This window comes from Chlorocebus sabaeus, chromosome 21, assembly GCF_047675955.1.
Source record: "Chlorocebus sabaeus isolate Y175 chromosome 21, mChlSab1.0.hap1, whole genome shotgun sequence".
Lineage (NCBI taxonomy): Eukaryota > Metazoa > Chordata > Mammalia > Primates > Cercopithecidae > Chlorocebus > Chlorocebus sabaeus.
The window spans coordinates 126,866,379-126,887,282 of NC_132924.1; the positions used below are offsets into that span (position 1 = coordinate 126,866,379).

Here is a 20,904-nt window from a genome sequence, read left to right on the forward strand (position 1 = left end):
GTGCTTTTTCGGAAATTCTAGTAAGACCCAAAAGCATTTTGCCAATGAAACTAGAAACCATTTGATACATTCAAACTGGACAATTTTTGTCTTATGCAGGATGTGAGTTGATGAATGTCAAATGATAGTTTCAGATGTAAACAGCAGGGGTCCTGATCACAGCAGAAGAGCAGAGAAGGGAAGGAGCCCTTCAGCTCATAAAATGTGAAAGGCATCAGTAAGTGGGGAACATCAGTGCCCATCACTGTCAAGTGATTACTCCAAGACACACAGGGATTCTTCAGGGGGCCTTTCTAATGTCTTAATATTTAATAAAATTGAAGTATCTTTCTCCATACAGTATTGCAATCCATGCAGTATGGGAACTTTATCAAACTCCAGAATATGTAACAGTGGACGTGTGTTCCTATTACCAACTTTTTCAAGATCAACTCTACATGGGCATCCTCAGTAGTCTCTGCTATTAAAAATCCATAGTTAGTGCTGTTTTAACATGTGTCAAGGCAAGTGTGGCCACTTGTAGAGATGAACAATTATTTGCTTGTTTTTAGTGGTATGTGATCTTCAGGGTCAGAGAAAGATGGGACTTAGAGTCAGGTGTCAATTGTCAGTAACGTGCCCTTGACTTTCAGGTTTCTTATCTCTTTGAGTCTCTCTTTTACACCTAGTGAATGGGATAACAGTTTCCTTCAACCAGTTTCAAGGATCCAGTCAGATAATAGATGGTAAAGTGAGCCCTGTGCTATTAGTGGCAATGTAAAATGGTGCAGCTGCTACAGAAAACTGTTCTGAGTTTCATCAAAAAATCAAAAATAGAATTACCATATGTTCCAATAATTCCACTTCTGGGTATTTCTCCAAGAGAAGTGAAATCATGATGTCAAACAGATATCTGTACTCCTAGGTTTGCTGTAGCGCTATTCACAATAGCTGATAATGTGGAGACCACCTAAATGTCCATTGACAGATGAGTGGATAAAGAAAATGAGGGACACACACCCAGGAATATTAATGGGTGTTAAAAAAGAAGGAAATACCGCCATATGCTACAACATGGATGAACCTAGAGGACATTATACTAAGTGAAATAAGTCAATCACAAAAGGACAGATATGACATGATTCCACTTAGATGAGAGTGAAATGGTGGTTGCCAGGGGGTTGGGAGAAGGGGAAGTGGGGAGTTGCTCTTCAGTGGGCCGTGGTTATAAAGTTTCAGTTATTGCAAAATGAATAAATTCTAGAAATCTGTTGTATAATATTGTGAATATAGTTAATATTGAACAGTCCACTGCAAATTTTAAGATAGTAGGTCTCATATTACCTGTTTATATCACAATAATAAAAATAACCAAAGTTTCAAGTACCCTGGCAGATGTACCTAAGAGGACTTCCTCCTCTCACCCTGCCCCTCCCTCTGCTCCTCTCCCCTAAACTGTTGACATCCTCCTGGACTTTTCTCAACCTGCCTCACAAGGACAGGTTCAGAGTGGGTAAGGCTTATTTGGGGGGATTGTCATTCAAAACTGAAGGAGTACTGAGTACCAGATCCTGTCATGATCAGAGGGTGGAAACCCCTACTATTTGAGTGGATCATCAGGCAAAATGAGAAAGTGTCAGGAATTGGTGTATGCCTGCCTTTTATCCTATGATTCAGAACTCTCATTCATTAAAGCTACAATTTATTTAACCTGCCTAGAAATTTCAGAAGGAAAATCAGTGGATGAGAAATCAATAATAATGAACAATCTCCCATTCAGAAATATCATTAGAGATTCTTTTTCTTTATTCCACTGGTAACAGCAAATTTAAAAGATATTGTTATAAACTCCATAGCCCAAGCTTAATCGAATTAGTAATCAAATGGGATCTTAAGATCAATAATTCTCACATTGTTTTTTGTACTCCAGGAATTCCCAGTGTGTACTTCAAAGTGAATCTGACACTTCATTTTAAAAACAATTTGGAGTGACTTTTGTCCCTATGAAAGATGCCAAATTGATAGTTTAAAAATTGATGGGTTTAACCCAACGATGAAGAGACTGCAAATAATCAGTCCATTCTTCCCTTCTGCAAAGGTCCTTGGCTCATCAAACCATCTCAAAGTCCTCATTTAACTAATTTTATTACTTGATCTACGATTTATTTTACCCCAGCCACAAAATAGACCAGTACTCTGTCCTTCATTTTAAAATAGGAATAGAAGTAGTTGACACAAATTTTGTTTCAAATAGGTCATTATTTTATTTTGATATATAAATGTCAAAGATACCTCTTGGGTTCAAATGGTGCCAGAAGACAGACAAATGGGCAGGCTGACAGAGAGAAATGGGAATTGAGAAAGAATCTATTTCTCTTCATTTTAGTAAGAACCTAAGATATTATCCTAAGCTTATAATTGCAGGGACAGAAGGAGAATTTGAATTAGCATTAAAAATGATTTTTAATAATGTATATGAGGGAACTTTAAGAGTTCATGGAAAAATGGACTTAAAAGATAAAATTAAAAACATGAATTTTATTTCTCAGTATAATCTCCATCAAGTTCAAAACACTTTTTAAAGCTATGATGTCAGTCATTTAGTCCATCCCTAAAGAACTGAAGGTCTTGGAATTTAGCTATGTCAATGCAGTCTTTTTTACATTATTAACTGAAGAAAAAGAGGTGCCCTTTACAGATTTTTTAAGATTAGGAAACCAAAAGGGGTCAAAAGGAGCCAAATCAGTACTGTAAGGTGAATACCCAAGGATTTTCCATTAAAACACTCACAAAATTGCCCTTGTTTGATGAGAGGAGTGAGTAGGAGCATTGTCCTGGTGGAGAAGGACTCTGTGGTGAAGATTTCTTGGGTGTTTTTTTTTCTGCTAAAGCTTTGGCTAACTCTCAATACACTCTCATAAGAAGACACCTATAGTTCTTTCCTCCAGAAAGTCAATAAGCAAAATGCCTTGAGCATCCAAAAAAACTTGCTCTTGATTGGTCCCCTTTTGCTCTGACTGGACCACTTCCACCTCTTGGTAGCCATTGCTATGGTTGTGCTTTGTGTTCAGGATGGTACTAGTAAAGACATGTTTCCTCTCCTATTACAATTCTTTGAGAAATGCTTCAGGATCTTGATCCCATTTGTTGGAAATTTCCATTGAAAGCTCTGCTCTTGTCTGCAGCTAATCTAAGTGCAAGGGTTTTGGTACCCATTGAGTGGAACGTTTATTCAACTTTAATTTTTCCATCAGAATTGTGTAAGTTGAACCAATTGAGATATCTATGGTGTTGGCTATTGTTTCTGCTGTTAATTGTTGGTCCTCTTCAATTAGAGCATGAACAAGATGATTTTTTCCCTCACAAATTGATGTGAATGGATTGCCACTGAGGGCTTCATTTTCAGCATCATCTTGTCCCTTAATAAAACAAGTTATTTATTTGTAAACTGCTGATTTTGAGGGGCATTTCTTCCATAAACTTTTTATAAAGCATCGATGATTTCACCATTCTTCCATCCAAGCTTCACCATAAATTTGATGTTTGTTCTTGCTTCAATTTTATCAGAATTCGGGTTGCTCTGATGGAGGCTTTTTCCAAACTGACGTCTTATCTTTTTTAATGCATCAAACTAGATCCTGTTCAGACATGCTATAACAAATTAATACAACCTTATTTGATGCAAAATATTTTGTGAAACCCATGCATAGTTGGTTTTTATAATATGCATTTTTTCATGAACTTTTTGAAGAACCTACACGTATTTCAATAGTGGTTTATATATATTTTAAAATGTTCTAGCCTTATAATAAGATTAGAGGAAAAAGTATTTCTGGTTTAGGAATTGAACATCATAAAGGAAAGTTAGAGTTTGCAAGATCTGAACTGGCCACGTGAGAACCAGCTACAGTATCCACATTTCCTCCTCTGCACCCTCCTCCGGATCCTCCTCCAGCCCCTCCCTCCTATCCTCTCCCCATCCTCCCACACAGATGTGGATCTGATGGTATGCACCAAGCACATGCAAAGTTCTGTGTGAAGACAAGAGGAATAAGCTATGGCCCCCACCCTTAATAGGAAGCAGGTAAAGATTTGCTCTGCAAAGTATGATAATCAACAAACTATTTCTCAGTTCTTAAAAAGAAGAGATAAGCTAGACCTGATTAGATGCAGAGAATTGTCATTAGAGATGAGTTTCTCTTGCCTTCTTTCCCCCTGTTGCTGTGACTTCCTCATCTTTAAGGGACTGATGCAGATTCGTTTCCACCTGGGTCTTGTGCCTTTGGATTCCAGCTAAAAGCTCCTCCCAAGCTGTGAACCTAGGTCATAGCCCATGAGAGCCACAAGGGACTTGAGTGTCTTCTGGTCCAACCACCTCATTTTACAGTTGAGGGGCTGGTGAAGGGACTTGCCCTGTGTCCCCCTGAGTTAGATGTAAGGAGTGGGGCTAGCCCAAAAGTTGTCTGAGCCTCACTCATTCCTGGTACTTCTCTCACCTCCTCACCAAAAGACAAACGCAGTGGTTTATCCAAAGGTGGCTTTGCAGATTTTCTGATTCATGTCATTTTGCCACTCAAAAACATTGAATGAGCCCTGAGCACCAGGTACTGCTATAACCTATACACTACTGTATGAAGAGTAGAATTAAAGTAAAACAAAGCCAATTATAACATAAAATCAATCCAAACTATTCTACCTGTGAGTGCATAAAATGATAATAAGTGTTTTTGCATTACTGTAAAGAAAAGTATTTCATGTCACCTGTTCCATTCAGATCACTGTAATTGGCAATTACTTATTTTTGACATTTGTAAGACTTCTTGAAAGATAGAATTTGAATGCTGCATCTAGTGATTGATTCTTCTTGCATATTGAGCTGTTTCCTTATTTTCTCTGTTTTAAACTTGAATCAGGATAGAACCCTCCCACATTCTTGACAGGGTCCTCTTCACTCCTGATCTTAGGATCGCAGGTTTGATCTGGATCACCATGATTCGTATCATGGAAATGATGTCTTTGACATGGATAGAGATGGCCAGCATGACCTTGGTGTGTTGTCTCTGCCTTTCCTTGTGGCATAAGAGGAGGCTGAGAAATACTGGGCTATTGTGAATGGGAAATGAGAGTTCTTTCAGGGACGCTGAGCATCACAGTTTTGGGCACTCAGTCCAAGTTGTGTGTGAGGACATCAAGAGCCTCCCTAGGAATGCAAGTACTTCCTTCAGTGCATCAGGCAGGATGATTAGAACCACAATGTAGGTGTCAGGATAACATCAGGCATGGGAGTCTGTTGCTGGGTCTTATAGCATAAAACAGGAGGTGGCCACAGCAAGTATAAGCACTGGGAGCTGTCGACATGGAATAATAGTACTGGTGCAAGGAGTGGGCTTAACATCATAACTGGGAACCCAGAAGCCAGCAAAATTCAAATCAGACAGGCAGGCAGCTTCTAACTCCCATCTGTGTCTCTATGCCTGCAGTGAAGACTACCTGTTGCCCTCTCTCGTAGAGCACTTGCCAGCCACAGGTGAGAGAGGACCTTTCAGTGACTGATTACAGCCTAAAGCCTCCAGGAAACAGCCACTACTGCAGACTTCCCCCACGTGCTTCTCTGAAAGGTTGTCAGCAATGTATTGATGATTTTCAAGTATTTGAGCATACTCATGGCCTTTGAGGTCAACCGGCTTCCTTGGAGATGGCCATTCTACTCTACCGGCCAGGGAGGAACTGTCCATGGTGCTGCTTTGCATCCAGAGGATACAGGGTTGCCATGTGATAGGAGCCACCTGGGCAGGGACTTACCCTCAAACAGCCTCGTGCTTCATGGTACAACACTACAGGGACAAATACTTACCTTTGGGCCAGTGGAGAGCAATCAGGACTTGGGAGGGAACCTAAGAAAATAGGACAGGCTGATGGGGTGAGTGGGGTGAGGAGAGATGGCAAAGGGGCAGGTACTGAACAAAATCAGGCTATCTAACAGGCAGGCATGCTCTTCAATGAGTAGGGTACTATCCAGTCAAGTGTAGACCAAGAAACAGTAATCAAGATTCCTTGGCCCAGAAACAGGGTGTCCCAGCAAACACAAGAGCCCAGAAACAGGGACTCTGCAGATAGGCACACTTGGAAGCTCAGACAGGTGGACTTCTCCTCTGGAGTGATCATCTACTGATAGCAAAATCCTAGTCACCAGCGAGGGCTTTGGTGTCAGGGTCCCAGTCCCTGGAAAGTAGATATATACCATCAGAATGAGAGACTCTGTCTGGATTGGAATGATGTTAAGGGCATCTTGATATGTTATTCCTGCTTAAGTGACTCTTACATTCCATGAGGTTGGCTGTGAATCCTGGAGGCTGTGTGTGGAGAACAAATGGCCCTGTTTGAAAGGGTGGCCACTGGGCAATCATCCCACATTCGGACCCTTTGCAGCAGGTCTCCGTGTTAGCATGTTCTGTTCTATTTTGAGAATACCTTTTGTCCTGCCAGGCATTTAATGGACTTCACACATCCTACCTGCAGAGCTCGCATCAGGGCATCTGTATCTGTTCCTCTAGCTATATCTGTGTTTGTATCTTGATGCTGCCAAGCATAGGGAAGGCAGGGAGAAGCCAAAAGTCAGCAGAAAACAGCCGAGATAAATGACATACGGTGAGGGAGGAATGCAGATGGAAATAGATGGCATGGGAATTTGAAGAAGCAAGGAGCCATGAAGTGCTAAAGTCTGCAAGGGGGCTCTCAAGCTCGTCTCACTATTTATATCACAGATTACTAAATTTCCTGCTCGTGTCAAACAGAAGTCATTGCCAGTTGCTGGGTTTTGAAGAAAGAATCGTGCTTAAAATTATTTCACTTAGAAGCTCACGAGTGAAACTGTTGACTCTAAGGAAGAAACTGTGTAGATAGTAAGTCTTACCAGCTGTGAATTAGAGTAGTCTGTGAGAGTCTAATTCAGACATTTTCTTTTTTGAGAAAAGCTGGAATAGAAAGGGAAGCACTTCTACTGCCAAGGTTAACAGTAGGGTGTCGTTGTAAAGTCGATCTAGCTGTGAGGGAAGGGACTTCTGCAAGCTTTCATGTGTTTGCTCGTTCAATAATAATCTATTCATCAGTGCAGTGACACAAAATATTTAGAGAACACAGCACCAGTGGCTAAGGAGCTTATAAGCAAATGAAATGTTAGGTGTGCTTTGTGTGGATTAAATGGTGCTCACCCGAAATTCATATGTTGAAGTCCTAACCCCCAGTGACTGTATTTGACTAGGGGTCTTTGCCAAGGTAATCGAGTTCAAATGAGGTCATTAGGGTGGGCCCAATCTAACATGACTGGTGTCCTTATGGAAAGAGGAAATTTGGACACAGATACCCACGGGGAGAATGCCATGTGAGATGGAGGCAGAGATCAGAGTGCTGTTCTGACAAGCCAAGGGGCATCAAAGATTACCAGCACAGCTACCAAAAGCTTGAAGAAGGGGATGAGACAGATTCTCTTCCACAGCCTCAGAAGAAACCAACCCCAATGACACATTGATCTCAGATATCTTATCTCTAGAACCATGAGATGATAACTTTTCTGTTGTTTAAGGCACCCGATCTGTAGGACTTTGTTACAGCAGCCATAGTAAGCAAACACTTTAGAAAAAGTAAAAAATGAGGCAAAGCAGAACTTGCATGCACAACAGGTATGATGATGCTCATGACTACAGACAGTGAGAAAGGCTGTGGATTGGATTACTCTGGCTCAGCCTCATAGAGAAATTGAGGCGAATGTTTAACGGAGTGTGCGACTGGTCTGGGAAGAGAAAGGGTAGAAAAGGAGAATCATATTTCTTACCCTTACTATTTAGTCAGCCATGGAAAGCATATTTGGGGTGACTAGAAGATGCCAAGTATACCGCTGGGTGATGAAGCAGTGAATTAAGTTAGGACAGTGTGGCCTATGTAGTCTTTCAACAGGAAGGCAGGTTCAGATAGAGGAAACAGCAGGAAAAAGGTGACAACTTGAAAATGAGTCTCTTCCGCATTCAGGTAGCTTTGGTGCTTTGTCCACTGGCTGTATAAGAGAATCCTGGGAAACAACCTATGAGTAGTATTTGATATCTTGGGATGTGGGAGGTGATCAGATTTCAGTGATGATAAAACACTCCCATCTCTGAGCTGGGTGTTTCCCAGAAAATTCCAAGGACAATTGGCCTTTAACATCTCTCTCTATGGTTAACTTGCTAAACATTATCCAGAAATAGCCAGCACCAACATCTCCTTCAGGACCCCAACAGCCAGGCATTTTCTCAGTAGGCTTTGCTCCAAGCCTCTTATTTCTGGGTTTGGATCCCACCTTTGGACTTGAGAGGCTTAGATATTATCACTTAGATGGACAAACCTTCCAATTAAACACACACACACACACCCAACACACACACACATACACAACTCAGCACTCACATGTGAACACCCAACACACACACGCACACACACTTTCTGAAGATGAGTTTTCTCACTTATGAAATGAACTCATCTGGACTTGCCGTGAGGGTCCAACAGGTGCCGTGGCATCGTGTCTGCAGTCACAACAGGCTGGGTGGAGGTGGCCATCTCCTTTCCCTTCCAGGCCTGGTTCCCTTGGGCTGGGACTCTGCTCTTCCCACCTCACACAACCCCTGCATGGAACAGAGTCGGCCCTGGGGGGCCTGGGGTCCCCATGCCTCCCTTCAGCCTCTCTTCCAAAACCTTGATAGTGGACACACAAAGGATATGACAGGGGCCACTGTATGATGGGTTTTGTTGTTTTGTTTTGGTGACAGCTTTATTGAGATGTAGTTTTTATCATACAATTTACCCATTGAAAGCATACAATTAAATATTGTTCAGTCTATCCACAGAGTTGTGCAACCATCACCACAATCGATTTTAGGACATTTTTATCACCCCTGAAGGAAACTGTGCCCCTTAGCAGTCACTCCACATCCCCTGTCCCCAACCCCTGGCACCCAGGCATCTGCGATCACTCTGTGGATGCACCTGTTCTGGTCAGCTCATCCACACGGTATCATATCATGTGTGTTTTCTTCATCTGGCTTCTTCCCTGAGCATCATGTTTTCAAGGCTCATCCAGATGGTAGCCTGTGTCAGTGCTTTGTTCCTTTCTATTGTCAAATAACTACACAGTGTTTTACAGCCCCTTTCCACCTAGGTTAGTATCACCAGTGTGCTTGGATGGATTGTGATTTGCCCAGTTTTCTGTTCCAAAAGCTAGAGAATTCCTTTTTTCCTTTTTTTCCCCTTACTATACAAACCAACTCTAAGTGATAATTAAAAGTGTGAGCTTTGAATTTAAACTGCCTAGATTCAACCTTTGCCATGCCATTTCTTAGGTGTATTACCTGGGCAACTACTAACACCTCCTTACTTCAGTTTTCTTATCTTTATTTTATTTATTTATTTATTTTGAGACAGAGTCTCACCCTGTCGCCCAGGCTGGAGTGCGGTGGTGCAATCTTGGCTCACTGAAGCCTCCGCCTACCGAGTTTAAGAGATTCTCTTCCCTCAGTCTCCCGAGTAGCTGGGATTACATGCGTACACTAACACTCCTGGCTAATTTTTGTATTTGTAGTAAAGATGGGGATTTCACCATGTTGGCCAGGCTGGTCTGGAACTCCTGACCTCAGGTGATCTGCCTGCCTTGGCCTCCCAAAGTGCTGGGATTACAGATGTGAGCCACCGTGCCCAGCCAGTTTTCTTACCTTGAAATTAGATTAATAATAATAACAAACCTAATAGGAATGTTAAATTTAATAATTTAATAAGCCATTAAATCACATGAAGCTATACCTGGTACATTTTAAACACCCTTAAAAGCTAAATATTATATATCATATTCTGCTTTTTAATATAAATAGGTCACACAATATATCAGCATGCACATACAGGCATTTCATCCTTAATGTTACTTAACACTTCAATTTATTATGAACCTAAATGGCCAGAAAGCTCAGGTAAACAATTTCCCTTATAATTTTATGCAACAGAAATTGGTATTTGTAACAATGATCTCAAAGTAGTTTAAATTATTAGGATAATTTCTTAGCCCCTGATGAAAGATTCTCTTCATTCTTATGAGTGATCAGTGTAATTGTACTGCAAGGGAAGATATAGCCATTTATTTCTCACTAAACCATGACCTGTGCATGGGTGAGGCAGCCCACAGTGAGCCTGCATGTTTGACCAATCCATTCCTTATGTGGACTCATGGAAAGCCTCAGCCTATAACCAGATGTAAAGAAATCTGTAGCCATGTGTGTTTCCCTGACGTCGGTATTGCTGGGCTGTATTAAATTGCTTTACATCCCTGATAACCTTGCTTTCTATTGTTCTCTATGCTGTTGCACTTACACAAAAGCTCCATGGCAGAGACATTGGAAAGATCAGTAAAAAAGTAAGGAAACACGATATTGTGTATCCTGGAGGGGTTCCCCAGCACTCCCCAGCCTAATATGTGTCTCTCCATTGCACATCCTCCCTCCACAAAGCCCCACCCCATCAAAATTTCTGATCCCTGTACTCACGCCCTGTGTCTCATCCACTTTCTTCTCCATCCAAACCCACACTTAGACATTCTCAGAGTCCTTCCCATTGAGGTCTATACAACTAGTGATGGTTTAAAATATTACAACTGGGTGTGAGGGAAGGCCCATACCTTGAAATAAATCTATTTTGAAGCTAGTGGCAGGATTTCAGATAGCAGCCAGAGGACGAGGGGCAGAGTTTAGGGGCAGTGTTTTGTCCTATAGTCCTTAAACCTACCTTGGATGTGGCTGATTCTGACATCTTGAATAAGCCCTTGGTATCTTATTTACAGGTGATGACACAAACAAATTATGTGAAAATGAAGGGGGAAATGAGCCAAACCACTTTAAGGTAGCTACTTTTAACAGTTTTAGGGAGTCAGTTCAAAAGTCTTTACAACTAAATTCTAAAATATGGAGTGCCCCATTTTCACCTTCATGGGTCTGACACCCAGTGTTAGGTTTACAGTGTGCTGTGGGCCATTCATCTGGGCCCCAATGAGCTTAGAAAACAACTAAGTGACCAGCAGATCCCCAGTCAGGTGCCTGGCCCCCTAATGACCTCACCTGGGGTCTTATTTGCTGTCCCACCTTCCCTGGACTAGGCTTCCCCCTCCACTGTCCACTTATCAAAGAGTCACACCATTTCATCCAGAAACCCTCCTTTTCCTTCTTCTTTTTTTCTCTTTTCCTTCTCCTCCTTCCAGCTCCTAAAATAGAAATTAATGTAATCCTGGCCCAGCAGATGCTTCAGGGATCTGTGTTCTGCTCCTAAATGCTCAGACACTCACTAAAGTCATCATAAGAGAAATAGAAGTGTTGGGTCCACAGTGGATGATCCCTCAGTACATCTTGAAATAATACCTTGTTAAAGAAGGTCATATCCTGACTGAGGGGAGCCCTGGGAGCCTGTAAGTCCATCTCTGGGCAGGGAAGCCAACCAGAAATGCAGCTGTTGACATGCACAGAGAATGAGATGTCTGAGGACACACCCTGCCAGCTCATGTCTGAGAGAGGATCCCAGGAACGTGCTGGTACTGAGTTTCCCCTCTAAGCAGAAGGTAAAACTTCAGATTCCAGGAGGACATTGAAGATGTCTAAGGGATCCTTTTCCTCACCAAAGAGATGTGTCATTTGGTATTTTTAATAACACCATCTGCCAGTGAGAGGAAAGCTCTGAGTTGCAATATTGATCTTGTCACTTTGGGGAACAGTTTGATATTTGGGATTATAAATAACATTTTCATTTGCTCTGCTATCGTGCTCAGGCAGTGTTTGATGGCTGAGCCCAAGAATATTATTTTCTTATCAAATATAAAGATACATACTTTTCCTGAGGTCTGAATTCTGGGTTTTGAAATAATATTGACAGATATTAAAGAGTAAGATTTAATCTGAAACCTTAACAATTCAGAAGGGGTGTAAAATTTTTCTCCTTTAAAACGAAACAGAGGACCATACGAGGTGATAATAGCAACAACTGGCTAACGTTCATTAACAGGCTAAGTCAGAGTCGGATTAGACTATCTGATTTAAGTATCACGATAGCCTAACAAGGAAGCACAGCAGCTCCATTGTTCCCATGATTCAGGCCAGCAAACAAAGGTAGCCACTGCCACGGAGCTAGGAAGTAGCAGAGCTGGGATTTGAATCCAAGCACACTAGTTCCACAGTCCGTGCTGTGACTCATTATGCTTTATTTGCACCTTCATGGGACTAGGTTGTCTTATTATTATGCCATAGATAACTTCAATATTTCTTTCTACATTTAAAACTATTCTCTCTTGATCCTCATGAAAATTATTTGAGATACACAGGACAAATACTACCATCCCCATTTTACAAGTTAAAGACTCAAGGCCCAGAGACATTAAAGGATTTTCCCCAATGCCATTTTGGAAGTTAACAACAGATCGGGCTTCAGATATAAATCACCTCACTCAAATATATGTATCTCTTTGATTTGAGCAACACAAAATTATTACCATTATTGTCATTATTGAAAGAAACAGTTGATCCATTTGAAAGATAAGCTATACTGTGTGTGCTTCTGTGTGGTTGGGATGATAAAGGAAGTGCATGCTGGAGGCCTAGCCAGCATTTTGCTAGCAAGCTCCACAAGAATGTTTTACCTGAGTTCTTAGGGGAAGGGGAAAATGGTCAGGGTCAATTCTTTCATAGTACTGAGCTTCAGACACTTTCTCATCCACCATCCACAGGTAAAATCCTGTGTCTACTAAAAATACAAAAAAGAAGAAGAAGAAGAAGAAGAAATTAGCCAGGCATGGTGGCTCACACCTGTAATGCCGGCTACTCAGGTGGCTGAGGCCGGAGAATCACTTGAACACAGGAGGCGGAGGTTGCAGTGAGCCAAGATCATGCCACTGCACTCCAGCCTAGGAGACAGAATAAGACTTTGTCTAAAAAAAAAAAAAAAAAAAAAGGTGATACAAGAATTTTCGACTGCTCAGAGTCTCAAGCTTCAACAACTTAAACTTTTGCATTGTTCAAGAACTAATTGTGTATGCATGGTGTAAAATTGTTCAGAATTGTAATTATTATTTTTGTTGTAGGCTTTAAAAGGAAAAGGACCAACTCTTTGTTATTTTCATCTCTGTATTTAGCCAAGTTTATGTTCAATGGGGTAATTCTAGCCATATTTTAAGATACTGCCAACATAGATTGTCTCTGTTACCAATGGATGCCTCTTGAGAATGCCGCATGCATCAAAATCAAGTAGTAAGGATGAAATAATCTACTCTTTCCTTAACTGACCAGCCTTGCCTGACCGTGCTCACTAATTTCATCTCAATACAGTCCACAGACTTTTGTCTTTCTATGAGCTTTTCCTTCTATAATAAGAATAGGAATAGAAAATGACCACTAAGTTCTCCATCTTCCATCCCATGCCTCAGCCAAAGCAAGAAAAGGTGAAATAACTGCTAGGATATTATAAAGAACTATCTCCTGTGAAATAATGAACATAGAGTGTATGTCAGAGATGTTGGAATCCTGCATCCTTAATGTTTAATGGTGTTTCCTACAAATGTTCCCTGAGTATTCCCAGTTTGGTGATACAGTCCAAGCTGCAGAGGGAAAGGATGTAACCTGATATTCATATTCAGTTTTCCACCTGATTTCTTTAGGGATTGACTCCATTTCTTCAAGTCCTGCTAATGTATATGGTGGTAATTCCAGTATTCCCTTCTCAGGATATCAACAATGACAGTTCCTTAATTGCTCTCAGTGGATTTTATGTAGGATGGACAGTGAGGTTTGACCACTTAATTCATTTGAAATGGGCAATACTTCCACCTTGACATGATATGATATACTTGATATTTTCTTAATTTTTTTTTTTTTTTTTTGAGACGGAGTCTCGCTCTGTCGCCCAGGCTGGAGTGCAGTGGCGCAATCTCGGCTCACTGCAACCTCCGCCTCCCGGGTTCACGCCATTCTCCTACCTCAGCCTCCCGAGTAGCTGGGACTACAGGCGCCCGCCACTGCGCCCGGCTAATTTTTTTCTATTTTTTAGTAGAGACGGGGTTTCACCATGGTCTCGATCTCCTGACCTTGTGATCTGCCCGCCTCGGCCTCCCAAAGTGCTGGGATTACAGGCGTGAGCCACCGCGCCCGGCCTTGATATTTTCATGATTTATTGGTGGCCTGGACCAATATACTCTGGGTCAAAAGGTGTGATTTAAGGACTTAAACCTAAGAATAGTAGGCCAGCTCATTCTCAGTCATTACGTGACTTTTCATTAGAATATTGTGAAGTTCCATTGATAAAGATATTGATTAAAACCTTTTTTCTTACTGTGTAACCACATACTGCTTTGCACCAATAATTGGGCACAAATATAAACATATTACTACACAGTAGGTAATTCAATATCAGTATGCGTGTGTGTGTATATATATACACATATATATACCCATATATATACATATACACATATATACATATATATAGAGAGAGAGAGAGCGAGAGAGAGAGAGAGAGACTTTTATCCATTTAGGAAGACAAGCATATTCATAATTATGTTTTCCATTAAAATGTACTAAATAGGAGAGTACCTTCCTGTGTTTCCCTGTTTTTTCCAAATTCTCAGTGTTTTCAAAGATTCGATTCTGGCAGGTCATGGTGACTCACACCTGGCATGGTGGTGAGCACCTGTAGTCCTGGCTATTTAGGAGGTTGAGGCAGGAAAATCGCTTGAACCCAGGAGAAGGAGGTTGCAGTGAGTTGTGATCACTCCACTGCACTCCAGCCTGGGCAAACAAAGTGAGACCCTGTCTCAAAACAAAACAAAAAAAGAGACCCAATTCCATCCCCATCTACTCTAAAATGTCCCTGTATTTATTATTATATTGATTAATGTATTATTCCTCAAAATTACATTACTTTCAAACTTAATATCATACAACCCAGCACTTATCACATCTTGAAATTTCCCCTGAAGGTAACACATGTCTAACCTGTTTCGCATATTATGTGTTAAGTTTAGAAAGATTGTCTGCTGACCAAAAAAGTTTATGTCAAAACTACAGAAAAGAGCCATTTCTTCCATTTCTCTAAAGGTGTCACTCTTGCTTTTCCACCCGCCCCCACCCCAACACTCATCCTACTTATCTTCCTCTGGCATTCACAGAGGGCTGAGTTTCTAGTAGATGTTAATTAAATTCTTTGCATGTGATTACTTGGTCTCTTTTAACTTGAAAAGGGGAAGGCAGTGTAATAGAACACAGAAAGGAGCTGTTCACAGGTTCAGAAGTCATTCTTGGATTTCCAATATTCGTGTTTCATTCCTTAGAAAGTGCTGTCAATTCCCTCTTTGAGGAGCTCTCTGAAACAACAAAGGGACTTGTCATTTGTGCATACCCCAGACTGGCACCTTTGAAATCTTATCCAGTCTTGCTACCTACCATTTCTGATTTGTCTGACATTGACATGTACACATCCTGGAGCAGGCCTGTTGACTTCACTCAGGCTCGTGGAGTATCACCTACATCCACAGTACTCCATAAATAAATAATAGTGTGAAGCAAAGACCAAATCGACTGACAGACTTTGTAGAATGTAATGTCTGGTAACACTGACTTTAAGAGGCAATACATGTGTGTGTGTATTCACATAGGCTAGCAAATGAAAACTGACAGTGAATTTTTCCTCTAGCTCTGATAGAGTAACTGGCATTGGGCATTTCCTCCTGGCATAAACAACTCTAAAGCTGAGAAAATGTGCAGGACAAATGTTTTAAGGCATTAAACAACAGGCAGCACAGAACTGTAATCCTTGAGAGAAAGGAAACATGAGAGGTGAGGCTCAGTTTGCCCCAGTGCTCTGCCTGGGATACTTTCTTGCACATCTCCAGCAGAACTGTGGCCTCACTGACCTGAGGAGGAGATTGGAGCTGTGGTCTCAGAAACAGCTGGGATTTGGGGAGCCGAGTGCCAGAGCAGAAGCTGAAGACAAGGGTTTCCAGAAGTCTTGATGAAGACTTATTGCTGGTTTTTGGCTGAAGACTGCCCATGCCATGGCAGCAGTACACAGGGCCTAGCAGTGGTCGCCTTCTGCAGGACTGGGAATGAGTGAAGGCATTATTGCTATGCACCACCAGGAAATGCTGGAGCTCCAGCTCAGCCAGAATGGAGAGACCTCATTGAGCATCTCAGTTAGGCATTCAGTTGAAACCTCAGAAAGTCCATACTGTAGCAGTAAAATCTATACCCTTGAATAAGGGCCACACCTTAGTCCATAACTAGAATAAGTTGATATCTGTGAAAGAAAAGACATGAAGCCTGATATGACCAAAAAGACCAACTGGTAATTTCCCTGCTGCCAAAACAAAACTCAAGGCACTTTTAAGTTACAAAGAGATTATCTAGAATCATGAAAACATTTTGTCTATAGTTTCCAGAATAAAATTTTTAAAAATTGCTAGAGTTTCAAAGAAACATGAATATGTTTCCCATGATCAAGGAAAACAATAGTCAATAGAAACAAGCCCTGAGATTAAATACTCTTGATGTTGAAATTTTCAGGCAAGGATTTTAAGGCAATTATTATAAATATAGCCAAGGAATTAAAGGAAAACATGGTCATAATGAGTAAACAGAGGGAAAGTTGCAGTAGAGAAATTATAACTATAAAAAATAAAATTTTAGAACTGAAAATATGTAGTAGATGGGCATAATAATAGTTAAGAATGGCAGAAGAAATGCTAGCCAAACTGAAGGCAGATCAAGATAATTATTTGACCCAAAAAGCAGAGATTAAAAAAGAATCAAACAAACTGTATGTCAGTGAACTAGCAGGACAGTATCCACGTGGTCAAAATACATGTAAGTTGCGTCTCAACAGGACAGAAGAGAGAAAAAAATTGTAAAACAATAAAACTTTTCTAATATTTAGTGAAAAAATTAAAATACTTATTTTAAAAGTTCAAGAAACCCCAGTGGTATAAAAACAAAGAGAACCCACTCCTATGCCCCAATATAACCAAATTACTGAAAATCTAACACAAAGAGAAAATTGTCAAAGCAGCTACAGAGAAAAGACACGTTACAAGGAAACAGTTCTAATTAACATTTGATTTCTTGTAAGAAGATGCAGAATAATATTTTAGGGCATTGAAAGAAGGAAAAAATACAAATCTATTGACCCTAAATTTTATATAAAAGCAAAAATAGGGCACAGCTGGCTTGAGCACCTGGAAACAAGATGCAGGACCCCAACGCAGACACTGAGTGGAATGACATCTTACGCAAAAAGGGTATCTTACCCCCCAAGAAAAGTCTGAAAGAACTGGAAGAGGAGTCAGATGAGGAGCAGCACATCCTCCAGCAGTCAGTGGTGAAAACATATGAAGATATGACTTTGGAAGAGCTGGAGGATCATGAAGATGAGTTTAATGAGGAGGATGAACGTGCTATTGAAATGTACAGACGGCAGAGACTGACTGAGTGGAAAGCAACTAAACTGAAGAATAAATTTGGAGAAGTTTTAGAGATCTCAGGGAAGGATTATGTTCAAGAAGTTACCAAAGCTGGCGAGGGCATGTGGGTCGTCTTGCACCTTTACAAACAAGGAATTCCCCTGTGTGCCCTGATAAATCAGCACCTCAGTGGACTTGCCAGGAAGTTTCCTGATGTCAAATTTATCAAAGCCATTTCAACAACCTGCATACCCAATTATCCGGATAGGAATCTGCCCACGATATTTGTTTACCTGGAAGGAGATATCAAGGCTCAGTTTATTGGTCCTCTGGTGTTTGGCGGCATGAACCTGACAAGAGATGAATTGGAATGGAAACTGTCTGAATCTGGAGCAATTATGACGGACCTGGAGGAAAACCCCAGGAAGCCGATTGAAGACGTGTTGCTGTCCTCAGTGCGGCGCTCTGTCTTCATGAGGAGGGGCAGCAGTTCCGAGGGTGACTGAGGCTACAGCTGCTATCAACATGCCGAACTTTTCTTGTGACAAATTGTCTGGATTTTTTAAAAAAGGAAAAAGCAAGAATGAATCCTTCTGTTTTTTAGTTTTGTATAAATTATGTTTCAAATCTTTACATTTTAGAAATAATCATTGCTGGAAATTCTGTTAAATATTTTGGAGCTCTTTTTTTTAAATTAGAGTATTTCCTCTAAAAAAATTAAAACAAGCCATTTGTATGGCAAATGTCTGTTTTCCTCATTTATATTTTAAGCCATAAAACCTAGTCACTATTTTTTGACATATAACTATAAAAAATATAGTTTTAAATGTGAATAAATTATGCAGTGGAAAATTGCAAAAAAAAAAAAAAAAAAGCAAAAATATCCTCTACTGTGGGTAAAAGAGACATTTTCAGATAAGTGAAAAACAATAAAATTAAGAATCAACAGACCTATACTGCAAGACATATTCAAAAGAAGCTTTCAGAGGAAAGAAAATGAAACCAGAAAATGATAATTACAGGATGACATGAAGGATACCAAAAATAGTAAGTATGCTAACAATTAGAAAATCTATGTGCATTTGTTTCTTAATTTTTATGAAGACACCTGACTGTAAAATGTATGACAATAACAACATAGAGGATACAGGTAACTGGAATTAAACTGTTATAAATGTTTTAAGTTTATGTAAATTGACATAATATTGACTGTATATAAACTATGAGTAGGTAAGGATGCATGTTGTAATCCCTAGAGGAACAAATTAAAAAATAATGCAAAGAGGTATATCTAAAAAGCTAATAAGGGTATTGAAAATGCAATGATAAAATTCTTTGATTATCCCCAGAGAAATTAGAACAAGAAGAATAGAGAGATAGAGATTAAATAGGACACATAGAAATATATGAGTATAGGAAACTTTAAACTTTTCAATAATTTCACTAGATGCAAATTAATTAAACATCCCCAGTGAATAAAGATAATCAGTTTTAGATAAAAATCAAGACTTAACTGTATATCTAAAGTAACTCACTTTTATTTTTTTGAGATGGAGTCTTGCTCTGTCACCCAGGCTGGAGTGCAATGGTATAATCCTGGGCACCACAATCTCTGCCTCCTAAGTTCAAGTGATTCTCCTGCCTCAGCCTCCTGAGTAGCTGTGCTTACAGGCATGCATCACCATGCCCGGCTAATTTTTGTATTTTTTTGGTGGAGATGGAGTTTCAACATGTTGGCCAGGCTAGTCTTGAACTCCTGACCTCAAGTGATCCTCCCGCCTCGGCCTCCCAAAGTGCTGGGATTACAAGTGTGAGCCACTGCACCCAGCCTATGAGGGACTCACTTTAAATACCGAGACACAGATAGGTTGAAAAAGAAAGAATAGTAAAAGATAAACCATAAAGCAGTAAGCATAAAAAAGCTATGGCTGGCCAGGCATGGTGGCTCACTCCTGTAATCCCAGCACTTTGGGAGGCCAAGATGAGTGGATCACTTGAGGTAAGGAGTTTGAGAACAGCCTGTCCAACATGGTGAAACCCCGTCTCTACTAAAAATACAAAAATTAGCCAGGCATGGTGGCGGGTACCTGTAATCCCAGCTACTTGGGAGGCTGAGGCAGGAGAATTGCTTAAACCCGGGAGGTGGAGGTTGCAGTGAGATGACATCGTGCCACTGCACTCCAGGCATGGGCAACAAGAGCGGGACTCTGTCTCAAAAACAAAAACAAAACAAACGAACAAAAAAAGCTATGGCTAAGCTAATATAAAAAAATACAGACTTCAAGATAAGGAATGCTGTCAGAGTAAAAGAGAGATATCTGATAATAATAAAATGGTTAACTTATTAGAAAGATATACAAATAAAAACATCTGTGTATACCATAGCTGAGCTTTGAAATACCTGAAGTAAAAAACTGATGGAACTTGATAAATTCACAGATATTTGGATATTTTAACATTCTCACTCAGTAACTGTTAGAACAATTAGGCATAATTTCAGTAAGTATATAGAATATTTAAAGTACATAGTCGTCTTGACTTGACATTTACAGATTATTCCAATAATTGCAGAATATGTATTTTTAAAGTGCAAGTAGAACTCACATTATCTTGATACATAATATAACAACAATAAGTATTAAATCTTAAAGATTATGTTCTTTAACCATAAGAAAATTAGGTTGGAAATCCAAAACAATAAGATATTTAGAAAACGCCCAACATGTTTAGGAAATAAACAATATTCTCCTAACCCATGGGTTAAAGAAAGCATAGGGGTAAGTTATTACATATTTTAAGCTAAACTGTAATAAAAGAAAATATGTCACGGCTTTCTGGATACAGTTAAAGTAGTGCTTGTTGAGAAATTATAGCTTTCATTGTTTAAATAGGGAAAAAAAGGATAAAATCAATTCTCTAAACTTTTTCTTCAAGAAGTTAGAAAAATAAATACAAAACAAACCTCTAGAAAGTAGAGAGAAGAAAATGTGACAGAAAAAATGAAATAGAAAACTGACAAATAATGGTGACAACTTACATAAATGAGGAGAATCGATATTGTCAAGATGTCAGTTCTCCTGAAATTGATTTATGGGTTTAGTACACGGTCAGTGAAAATTCCAACAAGGTAGTAGAAATTGACAAGCAGATTCTAAAATTTGCATGGGAATTAAATGATACTGGAATAGCTGAAACAGTCTTAAAAAAAGAACAAGTTTCAAGAACTTCCACAACCTATTTTCAAGATTTACTATAAAGTTACAGCAATAAAGTGTGGTATTAGCATAAGAAAGACAAATAATCAATGGAACTCATTTCTGAAGAGTCCAGAATTAGACATACACATATACAACCATTGATTTTTGATAAAGTAGGAAGGCCTAAGATGAAATTATGGGGAAAAATGAACTTTAACCTCTACCTCACAA

General features: G+C 39.9%; 1 protein-coding gene and 1 pseudogene across 4 annotated transcripts in view; both read left to right on the top strand.

Moving 5' to 3' along the window:
* DPP6 (dipeptidyl peptidase like 6) overlaps positions 1–20,904 on the top strand; it is a 1,156,796-nt gene that overhangs the window by 480,380 nt on the left and 655,512 nt on the right. The gene's annotated exons all lie outside the window — the stretch shown is intronic.
* LOC140709729 (phosducin-like protein 3 pseudogene) lies at positions 17,238–18,357 on the top strand (annotated as a pseudogene).